This window comes from Brachyistius frenatus, unplaced genomic scaffold, assembly GCF_029030835.1.
Source record: "Brachyistius frenatus isolate BFR_SWC_R1_liver_20210118 unplaced genomic scaffold, ASM2903083v1 Contig_104, whole genome shotgun sequence".
Taxonomy (NCBI): Eukaryota; Metazoa; Chordata; class Actinopteri; family Embiotocidae; genus Brachyistius; species Brachyistius frenatus.
Window position 1 is genome coordinate 573,981 of NW_027210703.1, and position 7,114 is coordinate 581,094.

Sequence of the window (7,114 nt, forward strand, 5' to 3'; positions counted from 1 at the left end):
ATTTTAGAAACTAACGGAGCACCCCTTAACAAAATCAGCATTGATCACCAAACTATGATGTGAACCGGGTTTCCAGACTGAAGCTGTGAGCAATAGGTGGGCGGAGTCAAGTTAGCTATTTGGCACTTTTATGGCTATTAAAGTTTGCCGTCTGACAAGTTCTTTCCTTTTGCCTTCTTTTTTATCAATGTTGCCATGTTCCCAGGTCTCAGCAATTTCCCTGATTGCAGTATTATCACAGCGTAGCTCCACTTTCTTTTAGAGTGTCATCAGTCTAACGACATTGTTGCCATGGCCAAAGTTGTAAAAAATAAGACCCAACTTATACAAAACAAACAAACAAAAAAAAACATTGTAAATGATCTTGCTTTATATGGTGTTTCTACTTGTACATACTAAAAAAAAAAATACATGAAATATATGGAATATTAGACTTCCTGTGCCGTAAGAACAGAAAACTACTGGAGTAGTGCTTTTACTAAAGGACACCGCTGCACTCCCAACAGGTCGATGCACATGAAAGCGGCTTTTTTTTGTCAACAAAGTAACTGCTCGAACACACCCAGGGTGCCGGAGATGTGCAAATAATAATAATAATAATAATAATAATATGGGTGGAAAAATCCCTAAGCTGTCAGCTCTGAGAGGATTTGTGATTTTTTTTTTTATTATTATATCCGCTACGCTGAGTGAATACTGGCATGTTTCCAGGACAGTACATTACTATCACAGCTTGAAGGGAGAGATGGGCAGATACGCATGGGTCAGCCAAATCTCTGGATTGAACAACAGCTGGATACTATAAAGATGAGTATGCTCCAACACTGTAGTAGAGGCGAGGAATACCCAACCTCCCCCCATCCCTCTCACACACACACACACACACACACACACACACACACACACACACACACACACACACAGATATACACAGACGCTTTCGAACAAACACACTCTCCCGCCTGTGCTTATTAATAAGACATCCAAAATGTAATCTGAAAAACATCAAAGGCCCGATCCATCAGGACCTCTCAGTTCGGTTAAACTGAGTTCAGTCAGCCTGTGAGTGCATTATCTTTCGACACCACTTCTACGGACAGACTTGGACGGCATCGTCAGTGGACTGATTGTGTTCAGCTGTTGTTTATCACTGCAGTGTTTTTTTCTTCCCTGCATGCTTGAAAGCAGGACTTGTCCCGAACAAAGTGACTCCTCCGCATCGCCCGTCTTGTTCAGCCTCCCCCCTCTCCCTCCTCTCCAGCCTCCCACCTCAGCGGGACTGACCTTTCCTCTCTGGCTCGGAACAACTGAGACGCTGCAGGCTGCAAAACTCACCTGCTTAGCGTGGCCCTCACGTTGCACACACACACACACACACACACACACACACACACACACACACACACACACACACACACACACACACACACACACACACACCAGCGCACACTTGTACCTACCGTGAGGACCTAGCCGGTACGCCGTTTATACCCGAGTGGGCTACACTGGAAACCTGCTTCGAGAGGTACTGGAGAAACTGTGCAAATGGCGGGTTTCATGGTGCACCGCTCTCCGACGGCGTCTCCTCGAAGGCAACCCGCCACGTCGCCCTCAATTACACATGCGAAAAGTGACACACCAGCGGTGTGTTGTGGGAAATTAGGGCTGCTCCCTAAACGTCGGCGTTTCGAATCACGAGTCGAGGAGAGACGTTTTTCAAGCTGGTGTTATTGTAGAAAACGACGCGGCATGACTTCGTGGGCAGGTTGTAAACTTGAACATGGCGAGTCTTGTCTTGAAAATGACTAAAACAGAGGGCACAACTTGTTTCTGTAGGCTTCTCCAGCTACCTGCTGTGTTGAGTGTTGGCGAAGTCGGCCGAACTCATTCTGAACCCGATGCTCTTATTGTTCAGTGTAATTGACTCTTCGGCTGACAGCGCTGTCAGAAGCCGGCTAGGAAAGATGCTCTGGTGCGTCAGGATTTTATTTAACTACAACCCGGAGGCATGTCTTCTTTTTCTTTTTTTTCATTTATTCTTTTAGGCATCAGCCTCAAGTTCAAACTCTGAGCCAACCCTGTCAGAAACTCGAACGTTTCTGTTGCAAGTATTTTGTGTGTCTCTGAAATGTGTTTCTTGAACATAAATTGTGGTTGACTAGTCTTCTGTTGTGGTCGGTCTCCGTTTAATAAATGGAGGGCAAAGCAGGCAAAAGTTTTAAAAACATTTCAAATGCTCCATGTTAGTAATTTAAAACCTTTTATTTTTTTTATTTTTAAACCTTACCGATTCATCGGGCGTTTGCCGCAGCTGCATTGGTTTTTCAGTCTCGACTGCACCCACCAAATGGGAGCAAACTTATCTCGAAGGCCGTCGCTGAACTATTCAAGCATTCAGCTGTTGCAAAACAGGTGCAGCAACATTTTCACAGTGGATGCGTCCCGGCCTAAAAATGCAAAGTCACCCATCCGAAGAGACCTTCCCTCCGGATTTTTTTTTTTAGCACGTACGCCTGCCAGCGCTCCGTTCACAGGCATCGGGGACGGACGAGCGCACCTATTAAAAGCAGAGACCAAGGTGAGAGCAGACTCCCGAAGCTGAGGCTGTCTGAAATTCACTTCACGAAAGACAAGATAGGTTTTAAACACTGGATTCTCCCACTCTTGTTTTTATTAGGACAGATTAGAAGAGGAATATTCAGAGACTGTTCTCACCAGAAAACTCAAGAGTCAGCCAGATGTTTAAGCACTTCAAAAGGGCCCACTGTAAAATAATGACTGACCTCTTCTTCTTTTCTTTTTTTTTTAATAAGACTTTATTGGCATTTTGTAACAAGTGGCTTGGTTTAGTTGCAGTTTAGCTTTTTAATTTTTCCTATAAATAACCTCTGTGTCTAATATTTCCTTTGCTTGGTCTGCTTATGTGGCTTGTCATTCCACAAAAAGAAAGGGAACTCACTTTTTTCAGGTGGTCTCGGTTCATTTGTTTGGTTTCTTGGCTGCGAAAACAGTCTGGGAACTCGTATTAGTGTTTACGCCGCCACTCTGAAGGGGCGGACCAATCGGTGGCCAGTGTCGGTGGGTTTAACGCGTCCTTCGTTGCGATTGGACGGCTAGTGACAGTGACCAGCGCAAGTCTCGAGTGAACTCCCGGTGACCTGAAAACAACGCTGAACGCTTTCGGGGATGGAACGGTTCTCTATGGAGGGTGCCCAGACCCATATTGGTGCAGTAATATTGGGGTCGCACCAGGCAAGGGAAAACCCACTGAATCATCTTAATTATTTGGCCGTATTGAAAGTTTTACGTTTTTGGTATTAAATCAAAACGCCTGCCGGGAAAAACGTTCTGGGGCGTTTTGTTTCATACTCGTGGCAGATTCTTACCCAGACAGCAACCATCAAAGATGCGACCAATAAGTATCCACTCAGGAAGCTGTGGGGGGAAAAAAAGGTACAAGCAATCAGGGATTTTCCTCGCAACACTGAGATTGTTTTTTCTCGGACCGTAAGCAGATTTTCAGGATGCTTTGAGTTCTGCATTCTGGCTCCCAGTAGGCGATGCAGGACTGGGGCTCAACCTCACTTTCCATTTTAATTAATCCTCATCCGTTCGCCTGTGGTTCTCTGATTAGTGCGGGGCGGTCTTGCGCTTCCTCACTTCCCCGCGGCGGAAGATGGAGCATCTGCCTGGCAGGAGGCGACTCTTGACGGACAAAACTGCAGTTCATACACAGGAAGGTGCCGGGGGTTGTTAAGTTTTACAACAGTCAGCATACGAGAATGCTAAATGAAGTCTCGTCGGGATCAAGTTGAGATAGCGGGTACGCGCGGGGAAACTCTGTAGAGAAGATTCGAACAACAAAACAATGAAGCCAGCACACGCGGATATATGTTCTTTAGTTACCCGAGAAGACAGCTAATCGATAACTGCGTATCTATAGGACTCGAAGGTAAACTTGCAATCTCCATATACATCCGTCCGTGTGTTTTTGGGATGATGTTGGTTCTCTCGACTCGGGGGGTTTAATTAGGTTAAAACCCCAGAGCAGGGTCAGGCCCACCTGAAATGAACAACCGTAACTTGAACTAATTAGGAGACAGGGAATCATGCAGCCGTTGACCTTTGACCTCCAGGTCACGCTCCTACCGGAATCGCACGACTAACAGCGGCACCGACAAGGAAAGGACAAGTGATTGCTCCGTCGCTTGGTAACCTAAATACCCAATTACAGCTTTATGACGCTGTAAAATATCAACATGAAAATTGTATTTCAGTTGCACGTACCTATAAACCCCCAATTTTTGCATCTACCCCTCAGTCCTTTGAATTAGCCTCATTTGTTGAGGGCAAGTGCTGCGTGATTAAGGAGAAACGTGACTGGATTCTCAACAGCATGTGGCCGGTTTGCTCGGCGAAAAATAAACAGCTGACGTCTGTGTTTTGCAGGGTTGGTCACCTCTGATTTGCCCTCCTCTGTTTTTTTTATCCTTTCTGTTTGTGAGTTTGCGTGCGTGTCGGAGACAAAAGACTTGTCTAACTTTCACTGTCATCTCTGTGTGATTTGCATTTACGAATTTGGGGAACGCGAGAACGACAAAGGAGGATGAAATTCGATCAGATAACAAAAGGTTTTTATGGACCGTATAAGGAATTCTGTTCATTTATTTAATTCTATTGATTTATAAATTAGATAAAGGGATATCTCTTTTGTTGTTGTTGTTGTTGCAGGTTGCTCTTTTGTTTTTTTACATTTACATTTGAGTTGAGATTTATGGCCTATATAGTCATGACCGATAAGGCCAAAAAAAAAAAAAAAATTCTCCAGAATTTTCTATAGCAATGCCACAGCAGCAGATTGACCCATTGCGCCTATCAGGATAACGCTCTACCACATTGCTGACTGGGCGATATAATATGAAACGTCTGCATCAGCAAACTAAGACTGGCTTGTGCCCAGCATTCATTTCAGCACAGTGAGCCAACAGGAAGTCCTTTCAGGTTGTGGGAAGGTGTATGTGTTGGGGGGGCTTCGGGCTTCTCAAGTGCTCATCCTTTTTGTAATGGCTGCCAGTGACATCTGGTCATCGTGCTCCCACCCACAGGGTGCGACTATTCTTATAACCATGAATATTACCTGAGGATTATTAATTTTCAGCAGATCCTGTTCCATCCTGTACTTGTTTTTTTGTAATGAGACAGAAAGAACAAACTTAAGCCTACCAAGTGTTTCAATAATGGAGGGGGGGATTTAATGGAGTTGAACTGCAGAGAATATTGAAAACACTTTATTTCTTATTCCTACATTTTCCACATTAGTATTCATATAATCTGCATTTAAAAGCTGCAATGAGCAAACAGAGGTTACATTTATAAAGGCCTGCATTAGATATGTTTTTAATACCCCTTATATTGTTTTTCTGTGGAACATTTTCTAAAGCTTTGAAGCTTCTCTCAATTAAATCTCCCTTAAACCCGCCGATGTAAGTCTCGGTCTTTAAGAATGGAAGCTGCGATGGACGATCAACTGGTTTCAAAGGTCGTACTAATGCAATTCCCCCGACCAAAACATACAAGCGCAAATAGACCTTTCAGCTTTTAATTCCATGTTAAGGCCTCAGCTGTTGCCTCCTTTAATGAGAGTCAAACTCATCACAACACGGCGTGTTCAGGTACTCTTTGGGGTTAAAACATTGGCACTACTATAAAGAGAGTTTCACTTAAGCAACGACGCATTGAGCTCATTTCATTTGTTGCCCGTCAGCAATTTCCGCGTAACCCTCGTCTAAAGATGTGAATTAAAGGACGGGAGCGTAAAGGCACCGCGGCACCTTAAAATCTCACGTCGACTGCTCATCCTTAAAGATCGAACTCGGGAGACGGATCGGCTCGTGACAGATCAACCACCGGAAAAATGCTGAACGTGTGCCGGCAGATTGTGTTTTGTGAAACGAGCTTTCGTCGCAGCGAGCGTGATTGGGGGGAGGGGGGTCTCTCTGCTGGGAATAAATACTAATCCCTTAAACATCGCAAGCACACGAGTTCATCAACGGAAGGCACGGACGCACGGTCCTATAAACAGATTATATGCCAGGAATCATGAATGACTTTGTTTTGGTGCCAGTTTCTGACTGGGATTCGTTGATAATTTTCTGACAGAGACACAGAGAGGAGAGGGGGAGGTCCAGTAGGAGGTGACGGTCCACGGCCGACACAAACAGATGTCACCGCTGGATTCAGTGCTCAGGCTTCATTTCTAAGCAGACAACTGTGTTTCATTTACTGTAGTCTAGTATTGTTGGATCAACAGTCTGCATTGACTGTTATTTGGATTTTAATGTATCACAGGTTTCCCCTTCAAAACAAACTGTTGATCAGAGGTTCCTGAACTTTTTGGACCGTCTACCACTTTCGTACCCATCCAAATTTTCCAAAGCCCCAATTCCCACTTCAGATACCCACTTTTTTTTTCCCCATCGGGTAAAATTCCCTTTAATAATAACGTTAAATAACATATATTTATGTCTTTTACAAGAAGTGGCGCCACTTGGCGGTTTAACTGCTGACTCCGACTTCTCTTCAGCATCGAACGGTTCCTTTGACCCGTCAGGTCCAGCAGTCACAAAGCGGCAACCAGCAGTGACGTCACCCGTCGGTTTGTGAACTGCCACTCTTGAGTGCCGATTTTGGCTGTCGCCACGTTGCCAGCTCTGAATGGTTTGGAACCGGAAGTGACCGTATTTGGACGATCTGGGGAGGAGCGAGTGGCGGATCCGAAAGCTTCGCTCCTCAGTCTCACACATCTTTCTCTGTTAAAATGAAGCTTTGGCCAAATTTCTATTGCATCAATTTCTATTTTGCCATTTCGCATTCTAATCAGCTCCATTACCTTCACGCTGTCAGCACACCTTATATTCACAAATTTGAGCTGCACCATATCCGACGAGTGATCTTTTCCGCTTTCCTGGAGACGAATGGTCCTCGGATGCTGTTCTTTGATCAACGCAGTCCTGTCAATGTTTCTCAGACCTACTGTCACGTACACAACATCTATATCACATTAATATGTGATGGTCCGCACTGTACTAAATGAGGATGCTTCATATGGGTGAGG